Source organism: Dasypus novemcinctus, chromosome 25 (genome assembly GCF_030445035.2).
Source record: "Dasypus novemcinctus isolate mDasNov1 chromosome 25, mDasNov1.1.hap2, whole genome shotgun sequence".
NCBI classification, from domain to species: Eukaryota; Metazoa; Chordata; class Mammalia; order Cingulata; family Dasypodidae; genus Dasypus; species Dasypus novemcinctus.
Genome location: NC_080697.1, coordinates 38898806 through 38922632, shown reverse-complemented (window position 1 = coordinate 38922632; position 23827 = coordinate 38898806). Strand labels below are relative to the sequence as shown.

Genomic DNA, 23827 nt, shown 5'->3' with positions numbered 1-23827 from the left:
GTCAGCAACTCACAGAAAGTCAGGCATGAGTAAAACTCCAATTTGGCATGGAAGGTATTGTATGATGTTGTTGGTTGCCTCACATGAATACCTGGCTATTGAAGTAATATTCATCTTTCTTTAAAGAAAAGTAATGTTTTTTCCCTAGAAAATCTTGTGAAAGGTTTTTCCCTCCAGTTTACACTCTAGCCCTCTGCTGTTCTAATCTTTCTTAAACCTTACCCTTAGTCAGGAACCTGCAGTGGTTTCCATTCTTTCCACTCCACTGCCTGCCCCTTTCCCCATTACCGCCTAAATGATAATTTCCAAACTGAGTAGACAAGTCTCTTCATAGATTAGTCATAGTCCTTGTATTCCACTCTGTCTCCCAAAATGTGCCTGCACAAATTCTAGATGGCAAGGTACATAAGTTTTGGAGTCAGGCAGCCTAGAGTTTCTACGTCGTCTCCTCTAAACACTGGCTGTGGAGCCTGAGGCCATCACATCAACCATATCTATTTGATAACCACAGATCATATCAAGAGACCTGTCTTCTCCCCAAATAGGGAGACTGGTTAAGTGTTGGGAATTGCAAAGAAACGCTATTTATCCTTAGTATCTATTGGTGGCAGGAAAAATAACCTTCTCCCCCCAAAAGGGGGGATGCTTGGGGTGCAGAAGTATACAAGACCATGCACTGCCAGCACAATGACTTAGAGCTTGTAGGTCCTACTCTTGGCTCTGCCTTCACGCTTTTATTTTAAGGGTAAGTTCAACTGCTTGCAATCCTTTGAACGCCCTCAGGCACAGTTGGGGTCACTAACACCTGGGGTACTATATATTCCCATGTTTAAACACAAGATTTAGATTTAAATTTAGAAGGTATCAGAGTTTGGAAAGATGAAGAAACAGAACTCAAGTTCTTGCAGTTCTGTCATTCTGTGCAAGCATTTGGAAGTTCTATTTGTGTTTAAAATTTAAAACAGTAAGACAGGGTGCGAACTGAGAGGTGTAATATTTTTGTTTGGCTAAGTGCAAATTTTAGTTCATTTGTAATGCCATTTACTAAATTTGTATATCTTTAAAATTAAAATTATTTTTTCCCTAACTTGTTGTTTTGAAAGAAAAGAGTACACCAAGAAATTTATTACTGAGAATTACATGACTAGCAGTGAAAATAACTTTTGTTATATAGAGGAGAGAGACGTTAAAAATTGATTCTCCTACTTGAATCTCTGGTCTGTCTATGTGCCAGCTGGGCCCTGAGCCTCAGCAGAGTTGCAACACCTGCTCTCCAGTTCATTGGACTTATCCAGGTCAGCTAACAGGGAGGTGAGGATGGTCAACCACCACACCAGGGAACCCAGAGAGTCTACAGCTGCAAGCAGGAGAATTCCATCTATCAGCCAAGTGGGATCTAATTCCCCTCTTGATTTAGAGGTGGAGTGGACATTACCATCTCACTGTCCTCGGGAAGGAGGAATAAAATATGGATTAGAGTGGACTTACTGATATTCTACTATAAAAGTAGCGTGACTCTAGTAGTGGAAGAAATTATATCATTGATGTGGAGAGAGTGGCCACAGGATCACGGGCAGGGAGAGGGAAAAAGAGGTGTGATATTAGGCATTTTCGGGACTTGGAGTTGTCCTCAATGATATTCCAGGGACTTATGCAGGATACTATATATCTCACCCAAACCCACAGAATGAACTGGGAGAGAGTGTAAACTACAACATAAGCTATAATGCATGCTGTGCAGCAGTGCTCCAAAATGTACTCATCAAATGCAATGAATGTACCACACTGATGAAAGAAGTTGTCGATGTGGGAGGAGTGGGGGGTGTGGGGAGTGGGGTATATGGGAACCTCGTATTTTTTAATGTAACATTTTGTATGATTTATGTATGTAAAAAAAAGATAATAAAAAATATTTAATGGAAAAAGGAATGAGGTTAGGAAAAAAAAAATGATTCTCCTTTGGTGCATGATTTTCCTTCCAATACTCTTTTGAAATTGTAGATTATTCCAAGAAGTGCCTATAGATAAAGGCTTATTTTGGCACCTCCTATAGGATTCAATGAATTTTCTTCACTTCCCAACCCCTGTTAGACTAAGTGCTTTGGGCTTACCCTTTATTGGGTGGAAGAGGGAAAGAGAAGGACAGTGGGGGGAAAAGAGAGAATTATTTGAAATTACATGGACCTGGGTTTAATGTCTAGTTGTGTGTCACTGTGTTGTCTCTTTAAGTTTTTACCCCGCTTGGACAATAAAGATAAAAGAGCAACCTTTTGGGATTTTTGTGAGGATTATAGATATTGCACTTAATTCATACATGCATAGTGGCTGGTATAAGTGTCAACTTTTTTGGAGAATCTCCATTTCCCTTGGCCTCTTTAGCTACAGAAAGTTTTCAGTGCCATCTTCTTTTGATTCAGAATCAATTAACAACATCTTTTTTTCTCCATCTCTCTCCCTCTTGCTGTCACTAACAATTATGTACCAAATTTAACTTGGCAAACATTCTATGGCCCGGTCCATGTGCATCTTATTTAAAAATTTCCCCCTGGAAATCACTCTGCTGTTTACTATTTCCAGAGCTCTAGCTGTGTTGCTTAGTGTGCGGTATATCCAAGGCCAGAGCGGCATTGTGGGTGGATGGCACCAATTCTCCAGAGCCAGCGCGGGGGCCTGCTGCCCGCTGCTGCTCTGCAGCCTGGCTTTGGCGACCCTAGTAGTAAAGAGTCACAGTATCTAGGAAACCAGTGTCACTGTTTTTTGCCTTTTAATTTTATATTATTTGTATCATACCTTTCCTGTAAAGAAAGTGTTAATTTTGCCGTTCTTTTTGGTATCTTTGGGAGTCTAATATATTGGAAGGTAATTTATGCATGTCCTGATTTGGCCACAACCTGGATATTGAAGCTATCAAAGCCTTGGAAATAAAAATTTAATCCCCCCCTCCAAAGAAAAGCAGTTTTAACAAGCCAATTTTATTGATACATATTAGTAAAGCATACATTTCATCCAAAGTATACAATCAGTGGTATTTGACATAATGCACATAGTTGTGCATTCATCATTTCAATCATTATTAGAGCATTTTTATTATTTCAATAATAATAATAAACAAAAAACAGTAATCTAATTTCATCTTTATAAATTGATTTACATTTACATATTAAGTAAATGGAATTATGCAATATGTAGTACTTTGTGTCTCAGTACACAACCATACAACACATACACTTAAAGCATTGGTATTGCTTTATCTGTATATACACCTACATATAATGTTTGTATGTTTGTGCATATACATGCAAAGATATGGTTACATGTAATTGTTTGATTTGATTCCGTAAGTTTCTAAAATGAGGACAAGTTTTTGTTAAGGTAAACATTGCAATAAATGGTTTTGGTTTATAATATAGATCAAGGTAAATTATTTGTCCACCAACTCTGAGGGAAAGCATGGACTCCGACTATATTTTTGTTTTCTTTTCAGCACATGCTTTTTATCAGGAGAGCCCTTCTTGCCAAACATTCTTGTTTTAAACTTGGCTTTTTATAAGGCCAAACAATTTAAACATTTGGGCAATTGTTTCAATGCATATTTTCCACCATGTAATAAAACAATATTTCAGTTTAAAAAACTTTATTAATTCCAAATTTAGCAGAGTCTGGCTAGTGGGACATTTAGCCAAAAATGACCTTTGCTCTATGTCTGTCTATAGGGAGAAGAAAATGCTGGAAACAGCTGCTTTTGTGTTCACATGTGAAAATAAGATAATCATTTTTAAGAGCTGCCTTGTCAGAAGGAGATGATATAAGAGAGGACACCCATCATCTGAAAAGGGTAAAGGACATTCATTTCGTTCTTTGATTGCATGTGAAGAAGGCCATTTCTTTCTCATATATCCTCTTAAAACCAGTGTGGATGATCCCCAAATTCCCATACCAAAGCACTAATAGTAATTATTTCTGGGTATGGGTGTTAAGGGTGATTGTTGTTATTTTTACATGTTATTTATATTTCATTATAGCAGTTGTATTCTCAAGTGCCTTTATGTTTTATTTTGCAATTTTCACATGTTGAGCCATATACAAGTTTTATTTGGGTAAACAGAAAGAAAACAAAAAACACCAAAAACAACCTCTCTTGACAGGAAAGATTTGATGTGGGAAGAAAGCTTAAATTAGAAATTCTGAGTTTTTTTATCTTAGACTCTCTGTTATTAACTAGTTGATTTAGCTCAAGCAGTCCTCCAAAGTTTCTGAGTTCTAGTTTATCCGTGCAAAAGGAGAGACGGTGGCCTAGGTGATTCCTCAGGTCCCTTACAACTCTATGGTTTTTGGTTAAAAGGTGAAAAGAAAAATGAACGTTATTGATATGCTACATATCTGTTTCTAGGCTATGAGTTGTCATGTGAATTTTAAAAATTAGGATATATTATTTATTCCTTCCAATAATCTTTTTTTTTTTTTTTTAGATTTTCTTTTTAATTTCTCTCCCTCTCCCCCACTTCTATCCTTATCAGCAGCACCGGGAATCTATGTTTCTTTTCTTTTTGTTGCGTCAGCTCTCTGTGTGTGCAGTGGCATTCCTGGGCAGGTTGCATTTCCTTTCGTGCGGGGCAGTTCTCCTTACCGGGCACACTCCTTGCATGTGGGGCTCCCCTACACGGGGGACACCCCTGCGTGGCAGGGCACTCCTTGCGCACATCAGCACTGCACATAGGCCAGCTCCACATGGGTCAAGGAGGCCCGGGGTTTGAACCATGGACCTCCCATGTGGTAGATGGATGCCCTATCTACTGGGCCAAGTCTGCTTCCCCATTCCAATAATCTTCTGATGTGATCATTATTATTCCTATTACAGAGGACAGGAAACTCATGTGCCCATGTAATACAGGATGGTAAAAGAATTCTAAGCTAAGTCTGTCTGAGTCCGTAGCTATCCTTTTTCATTGTCATTTTCAATAACTTCTTTACATTTGAGGTGTGATATTTTGCATGAAAGGATAAAACAATTTAATCTACAAAACAGCAAATAAGGTTAGTGAACTATGAAGAAGTTTTGAATGTCACACTCAGTTGTCAGAACCATCTGGCTTCTTAACTTAATGTTGAAATGTTAGGAAAGTTCCTGGTTATTGAGCCTTCAGTTGAGGTTCAAAAGGAAATTTTTCGTTTGTTCAGTAATCTGCTGCTTCCTTTTCAATCCAAACCACAAAATAAACTTACTCCATTTTTATCCTTTTCGGAAAAGTATTTGAGAAGAATCCAAGACAAATGAACTTACAATTGGCTCTGTCACGGCTTTGCTTTCTACTGGTTTCCCTCACGTGAACAACTCATGGTGCCCCTTCTTCCAAAAGGAAGTTACATTCCACTAGATTCATTCTATGCTGAAATGCGTCCACAGACACCCAGGGGAGAAAACACATTAATTTGACTGCAGCCACTGAAGGGATATGATACAAATTTTTGTGTCCATAGAAACCCAGGTTTTATGTTATTCTCCCTATAGCTTAGAACTGTGGTTTATTGTTAACCAGTTTCCTTTCTCTCCCTCTCTTCAAGGTAGATTTATTAGAACAAATATGTCGTGCAAATGATGATTTATGAGAGCACCATGGTCCCTGAGAAAACATATTGATTTAGGGGAACCTGCATTCCCTGCTACAAAAGCCCGTTATGGGAGATTTGGATGCTCACACTAAGGTTAAGATGAATTCATCAACCTGCCCCAAACTCCTTTTCTTCCTGAGATTTTCTGCTGCAATATTACTCTGCATGAGTAAAGTGGTAATGCATTTTTAATTCCATCCTTGACACTACTATCTTGATTTCTTGCATTCTTTAATCAGCTCAAAGAATTGTACTTATCTTGGTAGCCTTTCACATGAGCTAATCAATAGGGAGATGTTTGTTGCCAAGAGTGATGAAGAAACGTTGAGGAAGAGGCACACAAGGTTATCTCCTATCTCTGTTTGAGTCCTGATTCCCAGGAGAAATGGTTTCTGTTCAGTCTGTCCTGACGTGACCAAACTATACTCCTTGCTGTGCACATGCCTAGTATAATATAAAGGGACTTGGGAGCACCCTACTCAGGTACCTCTTTCTTGTGATTCACATCAGTTTCTTTCTTCAGCACCATGAAATCTGTACAAAAGCATTTAGTAAAGGGAGTACAGTGGAAGAGGGCAACCCACGCCTCCACCAACCATCAACTGGAGCCAGAAATAAGAGCATCAAGCAGGAAGCAAACAGAATCTTGCAATTATATCTAATTGCATGAGGCATCCAGACCATGCACTTTAGCACGTCAATACAAGGAGCTTTGTTTTGTTTTCTGTGCTCAGCCAAGGTGATTAGGGATGGGAATATGATCAGTGGCATTGATCACTTTCTTTATTCTCATAATGTCTCTCCCAGTTTCCCTGATAATTTCACTTTCAAAGTGGGAAAAATGGAGTTATGTGACCCTCTGGGTCCTAGTCCACTAGCATATTGACAGCCTTCATTAATCTTTGAGAGGCTCACCCCATTTGCTAAATAGCAGTGGCTCACCTGGAGTCACACAGCAATCAGTGGCAAAGTTAATTGCAATCAATATCTCCCGACATTTTTTCTTCCCCACCCCTACAGTAAATCTTATCTTCTTGGAATGACAGGCAGTGGTGGGCAGTTTATATTTATTTGTAGGAAGGAGAATCAGAATTGGAAATCAGAGAAAGATTTTCATGTGTCTCCAAGTGAGAATCATATTGAAAAGATCTTGGTTTTCAAGTTTCAAATTTGAATAAGAACTTTTTTTTTTTTGGTCTTTCATCAGCCTTCTGTTGATCTATAAATATTAAAAAATACATTTTCTCTGATTTTCGACTAAGATAAGGCTCCTTAAAGACAGTTGTCAAAATACACAAATGAGCAAAAAGGAGAAAGACCTCACTCTCACAGAAAACCAATGTTAACCTTTTGCTGTCCTGTTCTTTTCCTTCCTTTCTTTGTCTTTAAACAAACACAAATGTTTTACAACATGTAAATCATCTTCTAAGACACAATAAGCCATCACAGCTTCTCCTCTCCATGCTTCTTGACTTCTGTTTTTTAAGAACTTGTAGTCTCTGAGTGAATGTAAAAAAAATTGTGTTATGAATGTCATGTGTGTGTTATAGGCTCAGTGCTCAGGCTATGAAAAAATAGTGCATTTATTCAATAGAGAATTGGCTGCAAATTTTTCTTCTTGGTTTGAGCATCTGACCAGAAAGAAAAATGTGGAGGAAGAATGAAGTGTTTTCCTAGTATTTTCAGAAGGGTAAGTTTTATCTGTTTCACAAGGCTTGAGTAAGACATCAACTGGTTTCTTCCCTATTAAGTCCTATTGGTCTCTGAATTGAAATAAACTTGTCTAGATTATAGATATCTTTGCAGAATGGTTGCCATGTGGTTTCAGTGTTACTAGCAGTTTTTCCCTTGTGTTGTTGCTTGGGGATTTTAATGAGAATTTGTCAAGAGCTTTAACAAAAGTTTGATACATCTACCTCCTTTCTAAAATATTTCTAAAAACCAAAATTATCCAAGCATGGTGTTGGGTGAAGGGATGCAGTACTTAGTAAAACACAGCTCCTGTCTTGCAGGAGCTCATCATCTATCAGAAAAGACAGGTAAACAGAGTAATTACTAAAACGGATGGAAGTATGTATGAGATGCTTCAGGCTGCCTGGGGGATGTGGAATATGGATGGCATCACGTAGGAGAAGCCAGAGTTGAGACTTGGAAGGAGGGTTGGAAGTTGTGGGAGTTTAGGGGAGATGGGAAGAAGGGTGTTTGAAATAGGAACAGAGGGAACCATTTAAAGAAAGGCATGGAGGGACTCAGTTTGGGTTGCCTTAAGGTCATCCTGAAGAGCTGATGAGTAAACCAGTGGGGCTTAGGTGACTGATAGTAATGGTGGTAGGTGCAATTTCCTCTTCCCTGAAAATAAATATTTAAAGGTTGTTGACATCAAGAATGTGTGAGAAGATGGTACAAGAAGAAAAGAGAGAATTATAAGTGTGAATCTTGGAACAATGTTATTTATGAAACTGCTTCATGAAGATAAGAACCAATGAAATGTTCCAAGAAAAACCAAAGGAACTCCTGGAAGAAGGAAATGGTTAACTGTGTCAGTAACAACAGAGAGGTCCAGAAAAATAAGAACTGAAAAGTCAGGAGGTCATAGTGACCTTGGTAAATTCATGTGAGACAAGAGTGGATGCAGAAGAAGCAATAAGGATGAAGGCATGAGGAGAGAGGAGTACAGCTCATCACGCAACCTCAACTCAACTGGTCTGTGGATTTGGAGGTTTTGGGGCAATCAAGAGCTGGGGGGTTGGGGGGGACTGAGATAAAGGACTATGGGATTGAAGATAATGCAGTGAGCACCAAAGACAAAATCCTGACTATTTCCCCCTCCCCCATCCCACAGGAGCCTTCACGTAGCCCTGTGTTTGTTTATCTAGGGAACAGCAATGCATATTCCACTTAGAAAAGCCTCTGTTAGAATGAGTTTCTTTTAAAACAAACAAACAACCTCATTGTGGTGGGAAATGTGGAAACAGGGGCAAATGTTATGCAGGAAATGTGTTTTTTTTTTCCTTTATAAAATAAGTGAGAGAAAATGACTGAGTAAATAGTTGTGATCATGAAAACAAAAAGCTATTTCTCTCTGCCTGTATTACTTCACCTTTGTTTGGACCCTCAAAATGTACAAAGCGTTTTCCCAGGGAAGGAAATCCAAGTGCCTATTGTCAGTCAGAGATTCGGGAGGGTCCTAGAGGTTGCAAACTCTTCCCACTCCAGCACACACCTGCAAAGTCTCTCTGAGCTACACTTTACTAAAGGCCAGAGAACTGGAACTGCTATTTCCAGAATTATTAGTCCATCAGAACAATAATAATGATAATGACAGTAAAAATTATACAAATTAAAATCTCATTTTTATGATAATGGCTTTTGGAGGTAACTTAATACCACATGCAATTATTTAAAATATTTAATTTAAAATATTTGCAGAATTTAGATATCATTGATCTTCTGTAGCATTCATTCTTGACAGAAAGGCAACCATTATCTCCTTGTATAGTGTCTGTAAACAGAGATCTCATTATTTGCCAAAGCAGTGTAATCCACGAATGGATGCCTCTTCTTGACAGTCTTTTTTACATCAAGCTAAAATATACCTCCTGTGTACAATGTTTGACCTTTGGTCTAATTTCTACCCCATAGATTAACCCCAAGCATCTCTAAAATTTTGCAAAACTTCAGCTACAAGGGAGAAATTATTATGACCTCTCCTATCATGATTACTGATATCTTTTACATAAATATAAAAGCATTTTTATGCTTATATTTTTTCACAAACCATTTTTGAGGAAGAGTGGGCTTGGGTTAAGAATTTTAGGATAATTCCACAGTTGGGATTCCTCCATTTTCTCTACAAAAGGCAGAAGGTGTCTTGAGACTCTTGAACTGACTCAAATGGCATTAATTTTAATTAATTTTTTCTTATCTGGAATTCGTGCAATGAGTCAAGACACAGACTTTGCATACCAGTTACCTGAGGCTTGCTGTGGTGGCAGTACTTGGAGTGTGTTGGTAACTATCCTCCAGGCATGAGTTAGAAAGTGAATTAGAGATCAGTAGACATCTGTGAAACATTGGGACTCAGCAAGGTGGACAGATGTGAACATGTACAGAGTCCTTCCAATGTACCAGGCTCCATGTAAATACAGAAATCCTAATGCGATCCTGAAAATAACCCCGTTGGGTAAGCATTCTTTCATGTATTTATTTATGTCTTTTTTGAGTGGAAAAAAGAAACTTTTATTCAAAATTCACTGATTTATTGAGCCAGGTTAGGGAAGTTTTAATAGAGCCACATTATTCAGCTTTGATGATTACAGGGTATGCAAAATTATAAGGACTTGGGATATCATTCCACTATTTTGAATTATTTGAGATCCTTTAAAGGAGGTTGGGAATATTTTCATAGAAGAAAAAAATCTCATTAAAATAAATCATGTTAGATTTCAATAAGATGTGAAATTGCTATGATGGTGTCACACTGTTTTTGTAAAGTTAAAAAAAAGAAAATGCAGTTGTGGCTCTCTGGATGTGTTGGGCACAGCTTGGTGTCTGGCCAAGGAACTGACCGAACGGCCAAACTCTGTCATATTCATTCAGATATTTTCCTGTTTTGTAGAGGTAGCGCTCATTCGTTTTATATTAACAGTTAAGTGCTAAAATGTGGCTGAAACTGACAAGGAGAGATGATCATATTCTTAAGTAATCTTGAGATGCCAGATGTCACTTTTCTTGTTTGGGCCAAGTCCATTTGAATACTGGTTCAAATGTGTCCCACAGGTAGGCCTTTCAGGTAGTCGGGAAAGGAGACCTCTGCTTCTTACCTGAGGTCCCCCATCGAGATCCGAAGGGGGGCGCCTGAATGAGGTGCATCCCAGATTGGGTACCTAAGCTCGCAGCCCAGGGCCCAAACCTTACTCTGCTGGGGCCATTGCAGGATGTACGCGCCCCTCTCCAGCCCCCGGGTTCAGGAACCCTCCTCCAGTGGCTATGGAGGAGGTCCCCAGCAAGGTTTTATGCCAGGTGGCAGTCCCCATGCAGCACCCGACGGCACGGCCTAGGGAAGGGTGCCAGTGGGTTGTCTTGGGAAGTTGGGGTTCAAACTCTCCCGAGTCAGCAGTTTGGAGAGGAGCCCAGACAGCGGCGCGTGCCGGCAGCGGCTGCAGAACACACCTCGCTCTCGGCAGATGCCTGGAGCAGGCGCAGCTGGGAGAAGGGGGTCCGGGGGGGGGGGGGGGGGCGGGGCTGTGTACCCCGCGCCCCGGGCTAGCACCCCCAGCTTGTGGTACGGCTTTTCCAGGTGAGCATTCTTATCCCCCATTTATGCTGCGAGGAAGCCGAGGCTCAGAGATATACGATCCTTCAAGAGCTGAGAGTCGAGCCTAGATTTTCCTGAATCCAGTGCCCGTCATTTTCCCACCTTATCCTTCCTCAGTAAGAATCCAGCGTGCCTAACTGGCACAGGCACAGGAATGGAAGACGGAAGAGAGCAGAAAGGACCAATTAACTAATAGGGCAGATGGGGAGCGGATGTAGCTCAAGTGGTTTGAGCGCTGCCTGCTCCCATGCAGGAGGTCCTGGGTTCAATCCCTGGTGCCTCCTAAAAAAACCACAACGTCTAGGCTTCAGGAGGTTACCATCTAGTTTCAGGGAGAAATGATTGCACACAAAGACTAGAAGGAAAGAGTGAACAATAGGTATTTAATAATTATCTGTAATGTCGTAGAAAGACAGAAATTTGATGATAAAGGATTATATTGAAGTCCTAATTTAGTAGAAGGGCACATTATTTGGTCTCTTCTTGTATCAAAGAAAATAACTCTTTTCAGATGAAAGATAATTGGAAAAGGAATATGAAATGCTAAAGTGCTATGCGAATCTAAGATGATTAGCTTTAACGTTTTCAGCCTCCATTATTTCCAAGTATACCAATAGTTCATAACATATAGAAATTTGTCTTCCTAGTTCTCCCTACACGTAGCAGATGCTATGTATTTCTTCAATGGGTGAATGCTGGATTTTTCTATTTGTAAATTTGAATCTTGTCGAAATTGAGTTTCAGAAAAAGCCACTTAGCTGGTGAGTGAACCTGGACACTCTGCATTTGAACATGTTGATAAGATTCTGGTGAAGTTACCAAAACATTTATGGAAAATTCTGCACTAAAGAAAGTTCACTATTGATCTTGATAAAAGAAATGAATAGAGAGCAAAGACATGATTTGAGAAATGACCATGCTTTAATTTTAAAAAAAGGCTGGAATGTCAAAATTGGCGATTCTACTACTTATAACATAAATGAGTTGACCATATGCTTTCCATGAAACAAGAAAAAGCAATGTTTGGAATTCTTTCACTACATGCTCCTGTCAGTATATACATAAAAAATGCTTATCATGTGGGAGATAAGCCTGCTGTGAAAGTTGAGCAATTACCTAGTGGTGAAAGTTCCTTTAAATGTGTCACCGAAGACACAAATGAGTTTCCAGGAAAAGCTGGGGACTCACACAACATTATCCATGAGTCAACACAAGGAAGGCACAGGTGCAGCTCAATACAGGAAAGGCACAGGTGCAACCCCAGAGCTCATAGGTATCTGGAAAAAGAGTTGGTGAGATAATTGTGAAGAATTCTTTCTTTGAAAATGTGGACTTAGGAGGGATGGTACCAGCTGCCTTCCATGCGTCCTGATGGAGGAGGTGGGGGTGAGCTGGAGCAGATGTTCAGCCCAATATTAAAAGACACATTCACTAAAAGCATATATCTGGAGTAGAGAGGTGAATACTAGAGATCTGGGTGGCCCAAGTAATCTGGTACTTCCAGATAACTGATAGACAGGTCCTACAGGATTCACCACGATGAATCAAAAATCTGAACATTTGCAATCTCTCTAAATACTGTATCCATATACAACTCTCTTCTCTCTCTCTCTGTCTCTCTCTCTCTCTCTCCTTCCTCTCTCTCTAGCTCTCTCACTCTCTCACTCACATACACACTCACACACTGTTGGTTGGTGAAAGAACCAGAATTCATTAGAATCCAGTATCCGATCTTGCACCATAAATATCTTATACTGCAACCGTCTTAACAGGTATTTTTTATTTCTCCTTTGAAAGATTATTTGGGGACAGGCTAGTCTATTAGAAAATACCCAGAATTAGGAATCAAAAAGTCCCAACCCATCCTGACGTCCTGAAGTGGACAGTGCAGCTCCCAGAGTCCAAGACCACATCTCTCCTATGTTTGACCCGGGCCTTTGAGGCTTGGATTTTTATGGGGGAATGTTTCTCAAACTTCAAGGCACATGGCAACCTCCCAGGGCATCCACGGTTTGCCGGTCCCGCCCCCAAAGACTCTGACTCAGTAAGTCTGGGGAGGGGCCTGAGATTCCGCATTCCTTACAAGGACGCAGGTGAGGCCAGTGCAGCTGCTCGAGGACCATGCTTTGTGAATCAGTGTGGTGGGCTGCAGAGCTGGAAATCACTCCATTTGAGAGATGCCTTCCTCCATGCTTTCTAGGTTGACCTCTCGTCATTACGTTTTGGCTCACAGGTGAGCCTTAAAGGTGTCTTGAAAGTAACTTTGTTCTGCGTGTGAAGGTTGTAGGAGTCAAAGGAACTTCAGCATGGCCCCTTGTCAGAAAAATATAGATTGTAGGCCCACATTTTATTTAAAAAGGCATGGGTTAAGGGACTATAGTTTACTTTTAATAATGATGATTTTCAACATTTGTGTAGCATCTCTCAACTTATATTAAGCTAAGATTTAATGGCATCATTTTATTTTTATTTTATTTTTTGAAATACACCTTATTTCAACTTCAGAAAATAAAATAACAGATAAAAGGCAGCTTAACAAATTATGGAAGCGTCACTTCAAAAAATCTTGCCCAGGCACATTTATTTTATTTAATCCTAAAAACATACTCAATTGTTTCTCCAGTGTTCAAAACGATGAATAATAAATGAGTACAGATTAGTTAAATGACATGACCAAGGTCTCCTTGCTAATGAAGAAAATGAAAAAAAAATGCTTGATCATATTCATAAAACTAAATCCCATATTCTTTTTTGACCTTTGTCATTGATAGAGTATCTTCTTTGCTTTAGCTATGAAAATATTGCAATATTGTAAACCTTAGTCTATAACTTACATTAATTGTATTTTTGCCATGTATCACCATATTCGTAATACCTTGTAATAGGGGAACTTTCTTGTATTTGCATTATTAACCACAATATTCTATTGTGTCAGTTTAATTCAAGCAATTCTCAGAAATCGGTTGCACAAGAATTGTGATCCCTACATGGTAAGGGAGAAAACAGGTTCACAGATTCTTCTTATAAATCTCCTATCTGAGAACTGAATAGGCAGGTACAGTTCATATATTTCTCACTTAAAGCAACAAATATAGAATCAACATAAGGACAGGATCTTATATAGCCCCATAATTAAATCCTGTGTCCCTTATCGCTGTTGATATTACTTTAATTTTTATTTCCCTTTACTTTCAGTGCATCCAGGGTTAAAATACAGGTGCCTGGAGGAAAAGGAGGGTTCAGAGAAACTTAATTGAGGATTCACCAGAAAGAGTTAAGTGCTTTGACCATAGAAAAAGTCTTCTACAAAAGTATATTTCGAGGGGGGGTGGTAGCAAGATGGCATCTGAGTGAGTGCACCTCACAATCTCTCCTGCAAAGAAACAGCCAAGTAGGGTTGGAATCTTGCCAGAGTGGGCTGTTTTGGGGTCTTGCAAGGCAGGAGGTGTATGGACGTCAATTTGGAGAGACCGTGACAAAAGTAGTGCTTGCTAAAGGTAGAATTGTGGGTTACTAGCACAGAGGTCAGAAGTTGTGGGGAGGCGGGACCCTTTCCCCTAGGGCTGGTGGCCTCAGTGTTCCCTGAAAACTGTTGTTTGTGCAGCGGCATCCCCAAGCTCAGTGATCGCCAGATGCATGGTCCCCAGGTCAGTGTCCCCTAAGTCCCCATAGCACATGTCCCACAGACCTACATACCCTGAGTCTGCAGTGTCCTGGACTTCCCTTTCCCAAATCCAGCATGCCCAGAGGTCCAGGATTACCCTAGCCCTCCAGTTTTGGACTGACTCCGTGAATGGGAAGGATTCGGTGGGAGGTCCAGAGAGGCCAAATGAGTGCGGGTTCAATTTTCTGGTCCCTTCCCCCGACCCTTTGTGTTTTCTTTTTGCACTTGAAGGAGCATACCAGGTAACTTGGGGAGAGCCTGGAAGAAAGAAGTGGCATATGTGCTGAGAAAGCCCAATTTACCTAAACACCCTGGGATAGGAAACTTGGTCTGGAGAAGGTGGAGTCAGAAAATCAACTAGCCCTCTTGTAACACACCTAAGGGAGAGGGACTGTAGGAGGTGCTTTCCAAGATTCCAGTAGCACACTTGGGGTTCCTGGTGAGGTGTGGGTGCTCTCTCTCTGGAAATTAAGAGTCATTGTTTACTGTGCTGGGCTGGTTCAACAAGGAGCCACTTGAATCTCCTACCAGAGTTCTCAGGCAGCTGTCCTGCTGCCCTGGAAGAGAGGAAAGTGAGGAAGGGAGAAAGGGGGAATGTCAGATTCCTAAAGTGTTTTATTTAACTGCCAAGAGTATTCCTTGCTTGAAATCTTGTCTGGTATTTTGTTGGTTTGTCTTCTTGTTTTTCCTTCCTCTTTATCCCCACAAGGCCCTTTTTTCTTTCTTTTTTCCCCTCTCTTTTTCTTTTTCGTCCCTCTCTTTTTATTTTTCTTGCTTGCTTCCCCATCCTTTTGTCCCTTTTCTTTCTTTCTTTCTTTCTTTCTTTCTCTTTCTTTCTTTCTTTCTTTCTTTCTTTCTTTCTTTCTTTCTTTCTTTCTTTCTTTCTCTTCTTTTTTATTTTTTTTATATTAGGTGCTGCAGGGAGCACTTCACAATTGCTGTATTCCTCATCCTCCATTTCCTCTTTCTGTGTGTATTAATTTTGGCCACCAACACTATCCCATTTCCTCTACATCTTTCTATCCTCCATCATTTATTGTTTCTCTTACATTACACCTCTCTTTGTTTGGCCCCCAATTTTTCTGACTTTTAATTTCTAATACTTTTGCTCTGTTTTCTGTTTCATATTCACTTTTTATATTATTGTCCTTTCTTTCCTCTTTCCCTCTCTCCTGAACACACTGGCCTTTTTAATGCACACTATATTCCTCCCCATTTTCAGTTTACTGTCTCATTATAGGTACTCTACTTTTCTTTCTATTATAACTCTACAGAGCTAACATGAGTCTAATATCCATTCTCCTAGATCTAACATGGTTCTTCTGTTAATATTTACTGTCAATACCACTATTATTCATTTTCTTTTCTTACTCCTTTTGCTTTCTCTGGCCCTACTATTTTCCTTTAAGTGAACTTATCCAACAACAAGGAAATACAATAAAAAGAACAAAGTGACAAAGAGAAGACTTAACATGCATGCAAAAACAACTAATTAAACCCCAAACTAGACAAAGAAGCAAAGCAACTGATTAAACCTGTCAATATAAAATGATGACCAGACAGCAACAAAAACCTGCAAACCAAACTAATGATCAGGAAACATGCCCCAATCCAATAAACAAACTGAAAATCAGGAAAAGTAACAGAACATCGAACAAATAATAAAAGCTCTCAAAATGTATATTAGCTATCAATTTGATTAAGTAAAGGAAGAGATTAAGAATATGAAGAAAACACTTGGAGAGAATACAGAAGAAATTGCACTCATACACAAAAAGATAACAGATATGATGGTGATGAACTGCACAATTCAAGAAATCAAAAATACACACTCAGGAAATAACAGCAGACTCAAAGAGGCAGAGGAAAGAATTTTCAATGTGGAAGACAGTACATCTGAAATCAAACAGATAGTAAAAGTGATTGATAAAAAAATAGAAAAAATCCAGCAGGTATTTAGGGACCTGAATGACAATGCAAGATGCACAAACCCATGCATTATAGGCATCCCAGAAGGAAAAAAGAAGGAAAATGGTACAGAAGGGGTGTTGGAGGAAATAATGGCTGAAAACTTCCCAAACCTACTGAAGGAGATGGATGTACATGTCCAGGAAGCACAACGCACCCCAAACAGAATAAATCCCAACAGGCCTACCCCAAGACATATATTTATCAAATTATCCAATGCACAAGACAAAGAAAAAATACTAAAAGCAGCAAGAGACAAGAGAACCATCACATACAAGGGAGGCTCCATAAGATTAAGTGCTGATTTCTCATCTGAAACCATGGAGGCAAGAAGACAGTGGTATGATGTAGTCAAAGTACTAAAAGAAAAAAATTCCAACCAAGAATACTCTATCCCACAAAGTTAGCATTCAAAAACAATGGAGATTTCAAAATATTCACAGATAGACAGAAACTAAGAGGGTATGCCAACAAGAATCCTGCCTTTCAAGAAATACTAAAGGGAGTTCTGCAGGAAGAAAGAAAAAAAACAAGAGAGACAGAATTGGAGGAGAGATTAAGAGCAACTAAAAAGACAAAAAGAGAAAAAAAATCAAAATGACAAAGAAAATATGGCTAATATAAGTAATACCTTGAAAGTAATAGCACTGAATATCAATGCATTAAACTCACCTGTCAAGAGACTCAGACTGAATGATTGGATAAGGAAATACCCATCTATATGCTGTCTACAAGAAACACATCTTAGACCCAGGGATTCAAAGAGGTTGAAAGTGAATGTCTGGAAAACAATCTTACAAGCAAACAATAACCAATAAAGGGCACAAGTAGCTATATTAATATCAGAAAAAAATATACTTTAAATGCAAAACAATTGTGAGAGACAAAGATGGACACTACATATTAGTGAAAGGGATAATCTTTCAAGAAGAAAGAATAACAATAAACATTTTTGCTCCTAAGAAGGGTACCTCCAAATACGTGAGGCAAACACTGGACAAACTAAGTGAAGGAATAGATGCTTCTACAACTATAGTGGGGGACTTTAATACACTACTATCAACTTTGGATAGAACATCTCAAAAGAGAATCAGTAAAGAAACAAAGACTATGAACAATATGTTAGAGGAGCTGAACCTAATAGACATATACAGAACATTACACCCAAATGCAGCAGGATATACATTCTTCTCAAGTGCACATGGATCATTCTCCAAGATATACCATAGGCTAGGCCACAGAAAAAGTCTTGATGAATTCAGAAAGATTGAAATCATACAAAAGAAATTCTTTGACCACAGTGGAAAGAAGCTGGAAATCTGCAAGGGCCAGAAACCCAGATCTGGAACAAGATTTGGAAGTTAAATAACACACTCTTCAAAAAACAGTGAGTGAAGGAGGAAATCTCAAAAGAAATCAATAACTACCTTGAAACTGATGAAAATGACAACACAACATATCGAAACTTATGAGATGCAGCAAAAGCAGTACTGAGAGGGAAATTTATAGTCATAAATGTATACATCAAAAAAGAAGAAAGAGCTAAAATTGAAGACCTAATTGTACACTTGGTGGAATTAGTTAAAAAACAGTAAACTAACCTCAAAGGAAGAAGAAAGAAAGAAATAACAAAGATCAGAGCAGAACTAAGTGAAATAGAAAATAAGAAAGCACTTGAAAAAATAAACAAAACCAAGAGCTGGTTCTTCGAGAAAATCAATAAAATTGACAAACCGTTAGCTAGATTAACAAAGAAAAAAAGAGACAAGATGCAAATACACAAAATAAGAAATGAGAAAGGCGATATCACCACTGATCCCACAGAAATAAAGACTATCATAAGAGGATACTTTGAAAAACTATATTCCAACAAATAACAATTCAGAGGAAATGGACAAATTCCTAGAAACACATAAGCAGCCTACATTGACAAAAGAAGAAGTTGATGATCTCAACAAACCAATCACAAGTAAAGAGATAGAATCAGTCATTAAAAACCTCCCAACTAAGAAGAGCCCTGGGCCAGATGACTTCACAGGTGAATTCTACCAAACATTCTGGAAAGAACTAACACCAATCTTGCTTAAACTCTTCCAAAAAATCAAAACAGAAGGAACATTGCCTAATTCATTTTATGATGCCAGCATTACTCTAGTACCAAAGCCAAACAAAGATACCACAAGAAAGGAAAATTACAGACCAATCTCTCTAATGAACCAAGACATGAAAATCCTCAACAAAATAATTGCTTATCATATTCAACAACACATTAAATGAATTATACGCCATGGCCAAGTGGGAATCATTCCTGGTATGTAAGGATGGTTCAACATAAGAAAATAAATTAAAGTAATACACCATATAAACAGATTGAAGGAAAAAAAATCACATGATTGTAACTATAGATGCAGAAAAAGCATTTGACAAAATACATCACTGTTTCTTGATGAAAACACAGCAAAAGATCAAAATAGAAGGAAACTTTCTAAACATGATAAAGAGTATATATGAAATGCCCACAGCTAACATCACTTACAATGGTGAAATCTTAAAATCTTTCCCTCTAAGATCAGGAAGACAAGGATGCCCACTATCACCCCTTCTCTTTAACATAGTCTTAGAAGTATTTGCTTGAGCATTGAGGCAAGAACCAGACATAAAAGGTATCCAAATTAGAAAGGAGGAAGTCAAAATTTCTCTATTTGCAGATGATATGATCCTATACATAGAAAACCCTGAGATGTCTACCACAAAGCTTCTAGAACTCGTAAATGAGCTCAGTAAGGTTGCAGGTTACAAGATCATTGCGCAAAAATCAGTAGCATTTCTGTACACCAATAATGAGCAATCTGAAGAGGAAATCAGGAAACAAATACCATTTACAATAGTAAATAAAAACATCAAATACCTATGAATAATCTAACTAAAGATATAAAAGATTTATACACAGAAAGCTACACAACACTGTTCAAGGAAATCAAAGAAGATCTAAATAAATGAAGGAATATTCCCTGTTCGTGGATAAGAAGACTAAATATTATTAAGATGTCTATCTTACCAAAACTGATCTACAGATTCAAAGCAATCCCAATAAAAATCAACATAACACTCTTTAATGAACTAGAGAAACTAACTATGAAATTTATTTGGAAAGGAAAGAGGCCCCAAATAGAAAAGATATATTGAAAAAGAAAAATGAAATTGGAGGAATCACACTACCTGACTTCAAAGCATACTACAAAGCTACAGTAGTGAAAACAGCACGATATTGGCACAAGGATAGACACACTGACCAATGGAACTGAATTGAGAGTTCTGATATAGATCCTGATATATAAAGCCATATGTCATTCAACAAGGCCACCACACCCTCTCAACTGGGAAAGAATAGCATTTTCAACAAATGGTGCCTGGAGAACTGAATATCCATATGTAAAAGAATGAAAGAGTATTACCAACTCACATGTTACGCAAAAATCAATTCAAGATGGATCAAAGACCTAAATATAAGAGCCAAGACCGTAAAGACCTTGGAAAACAATGTAGGGAAGCATCTACAGGATCTTGTAATAGAAAGTGGGTTCATGAACTTCACACCAAAAGCATGAGCAGCAAAAGAACAAATAAATGGGACTTCCTCAATATTAAAGCCTTCTGCACCTCAAAGGAGTTTGTCAAGAAAGTGAAAATTGAGCCTCCACAGTGGGAGAAAATATTTGGTAATCATATATCTTATAGGAGACTTATATCCTGCATATAAAAAGAAATCCTATATCTCGAAAATAAAAAATCAGACAACACATTCAAAAATTGGGAAAAAGATTTGAAAACATACTTCTCCAAAGAATATGTAGAAATGGCTAAAAAGCACATGAAAAATGTTCAAAATCACAAGTTATTAGAGAAATGCAAATCCAAACAACAATGAGATACCATCTTATTCCCATAAGACTGACAGCTATCAAAAAATCATAAGACTACAAGTGCTGGAGAGGTTGTGGAGAAATGGGAACCTACATCCACTGCTGGTGGGAATGCAGAAGGATCCAGCCATTCTGGAGGACAGTTTGGCAGTTTCTCAACAAACTAGCTATAGATTTGCCATATGACCCACTGCTGGGTATATACCCAGCAGAACTGAAAACAAGGACACAAACTGATATATGCACACCAATGTTCATAGCAGCACTATTCAGTATTGCCAAAAGTTGAAATCCACCCAAATGCCAATCAAAAGGTGAATGGATAAATAAAATGTGGTATATACATACAATAGAATACTACTTAGCTATAAGAGCAAATACAATACAAACACATGTGATAACATGGATGAATCTTGAGAACCTTATGTTGAATGAAGCAACCCAGGCATTGAAGGACAAATACTACATGACCTCTCTGATATGAAATAAGTAAATTAAGCTGTCTCGGAGAGCTTGAGACTGGATGATAGGCTTAAAGGAAGTTGGGGTGTAGAGGAAGGTTGCGAGCTGATTCCTATATGGGTGAAATCTATGGTAAGCTGGAGGTAAGTATTTGTGCAGGGAAGGGATAAAATGGGGGCATAGGGATAACTTTGGGTGGGGCTTTGTGGGCTTGAGGGGGCTAGGGATGGGGGGAAGGGACAGAGGGCCAAAGATATTGGGTAAGTGTGGGGGGAACATTTGAACATAGGAGATTGCCAGGTATATGGTTGAAATTATAATGTAGAGAAAACTCTTTAGAAATTATAATAAGGAAGGGTACCTGTTAATAAGGGGGGGGGGCGGCATCTGACATAGGGCAAGCTTCTAGGGAGTGTGCGAGTGCTCACTTTGTCATAGTGGGTTATATTATTGGGTGGAGACCCATACATTGAGAGAGAAAGTATACTCACACCCTGGGGAGGACTGATATTCTCAAACAGACGGAATTGTATCTCTTGAGAGATTGATGACTCCCAATGAGTTAGGACAGTTGAGTATGTCAAACCCTCAACATTGTTGCAAGTAGGTCTTAATATGGTCCTTCAGGTAATGAAGATTGATTGTCACTGAGGGCCCTGAGGAGAGGGGGAAAGAGGTATTGAATAGATGGAATCAGTGTAACTGTGGGGCAATGGAAGTGTTCCACAAGATCATGCAGTAATGGGTATAGGACATGCTAAATTATACCAAAAATGTATAAAAGTCTATAGGCTAAAATGTAAACCATAATGTAAAACATAAGATAACTAAAATTTTAGGAAATTGTAATCTAATTGTAATCTAAATTGTAGGAAATTGTAATCTAAAATATAAACCATAATGTACACCCAAATGGAGCCATGTTTGAAAGCTATTGTTTCAAAATTTGTATATCACTGCAGCAAATATAATATGAACATGTAAAAAGATCATTGCTGGGGAAGGGACAAAAGGTTTGATGTTGGATATGTGGGAGTATCATACATTGTATATGTGAATTACTGTGATCTAAAACTTTTGTGAAGACAAACTTAATAAGTAAAAAAAAAGGATGTAGACACAGAGGAAGAAATGGAAGAAATTGCCTTGCCACTGTACATACACGGCAACACTTATAGCAGTGATGAAAGGCAAAACGTCAAAAACAAAGCTTTTTCATTTTTTCATTTTTTGATACCCCAATTTATTTTTACTTTATTTAATTTTTCTAAGTCTGTATTCTATACCTAACCTTTAAACCCATCACTATATTCAATTTTATCATTAATGGAACCTGGCAATATATTAGGCTTCATTTTTAAAGGAGTTTCGGATGACAGAGGGGTTTAACTATGGCAGGGGAGGAACACTGGTGTGGGGTGTTATTGATAGGGGGCACATTTTACATAGTGGTTTCAGTTAAAAATGACAACCGAGGGAGTGCTCAGTTCCTAGACAGGGGAGTTCTATCACATTCCCCAATGGAACAGCAACAATCCCCCAAGTGCAATGGCAAAGACCAATGAAGACAGATGGTCCAATAATGAGCCCTTGATACTGATGGCTGTAACTATGAGCCTGTGCACCTGAAATATAAACTAGGCCTAGAGCTGCAGGGTGCCTAAGATTTACCTCCTGAGAGCCTCCATGTTGCGCAAATGTGGCCACTCTCTAAGCCAAACTCAGCATGTAAATGCATTACCTCACCCTGCCCCCAGCGTGGGACATGACTCCTGGAGATGAGCCTCCCTGGCACTGAGGGATTACTATCAAGCACCAACTAATGATGTAACTAGAAAAAGACCTTGAATAAAAGGGTCAACTCAGACCAGCATAATATCTCAGCCTACATGTAATATCAGGTGTTAAAAAACTTATGACTTTGGATAAAAGGGGGAAATGGAAAGGACAAATGAGTTTATATAACTATATGAGTTTCTAAAAAACAGTCGGGAGGTCATCAGAGGGGTAATGCTTATGCACACCTCAGCAGGGTCCCAGAGACAGCCAAAGTAGATAGAAGCCCAGGTACTGGTTCTCCTGAGGGCTACAGAGACCCATAGCTTCTATGGTCATGGCAGATGGCTCTGGAGTTCAGTGTCATGTCAGTTGGCCCTACTTTGGAGTTTGTGTCCTGAGTGTGATGGAGTTGGACACATGCTTCTTCTGTTACTTTTACTGGACCTGTGGTTGGCACTGGAGTTTGTGTATATTCAGGAGGCCTGAATCTCTGGACTGTCCATGGGACAGCCAGGCCCTGAGCCTCAGCAGACTTGCAACTCCTACCCTCTGGTTTATTGGGCTTACCTCATCCAGCTAAGAGGGAGATGAAGAAGGTCAACCACCACACCAGGGAGCCAAGAGTCCCTACAACTGCAAGCAGGAGAATTGCATCCATCATCCATATGGAATCTAAGATCCCTCTCGATACAGAGGGGGAGTGGACATAACCATCCCAGGGTCCACAGGATGGCGGAATAGAGTATGGATTAGAGTGGACTTACTGATATTCTACTATGGAACTATTGTTATTAGTAATGGATTAGACTGTAGCATTGATGTGGAGAAAGTGGCCATGGTAACTGCTGAGGGTCTGGATAAGGAAGAAGAGATATGATGTAGGGGCACTTTCAGGCCTTGGAGTTGTCCTGGGTGGTACTGCAGAGACAGAAGCTGGATATTGTATGTCCTGCCATGGCCCACTGGGTGGACTGGGAAAGAATGTAAACTACAATGTAAACCACTCTCCATGTGTTGCAGCTGTGCTCCAAAATGTATTCACCAAGTGCAATGAATGTCCCATGATGATGAAAGAAGTTGTTGATGTGGGAGGAGTGGGGTGAG

At 39.1% G+C, this 23827-nt stretch overlaps 1 non-coding gene across 1 annotated transcript in view; it reads left to right on the top strand.

The window, feature by feature from the left end:
• Positions 1-23827, top strand: part of LOC101445216 (SRY-box transcription factor 11) — a 129338-nt gene that overhangs the window by 66741 nt on the left and 38770 nt on the right. The window contains exon 5 of the transcript XR_011647481.1: positions 3714-3835. This is a non-coding gene — a transcript (SRY-box transcription factor 11). The remainder of the gene's footprint in view (positions 1-3713; positions 3836-23827) is intronic.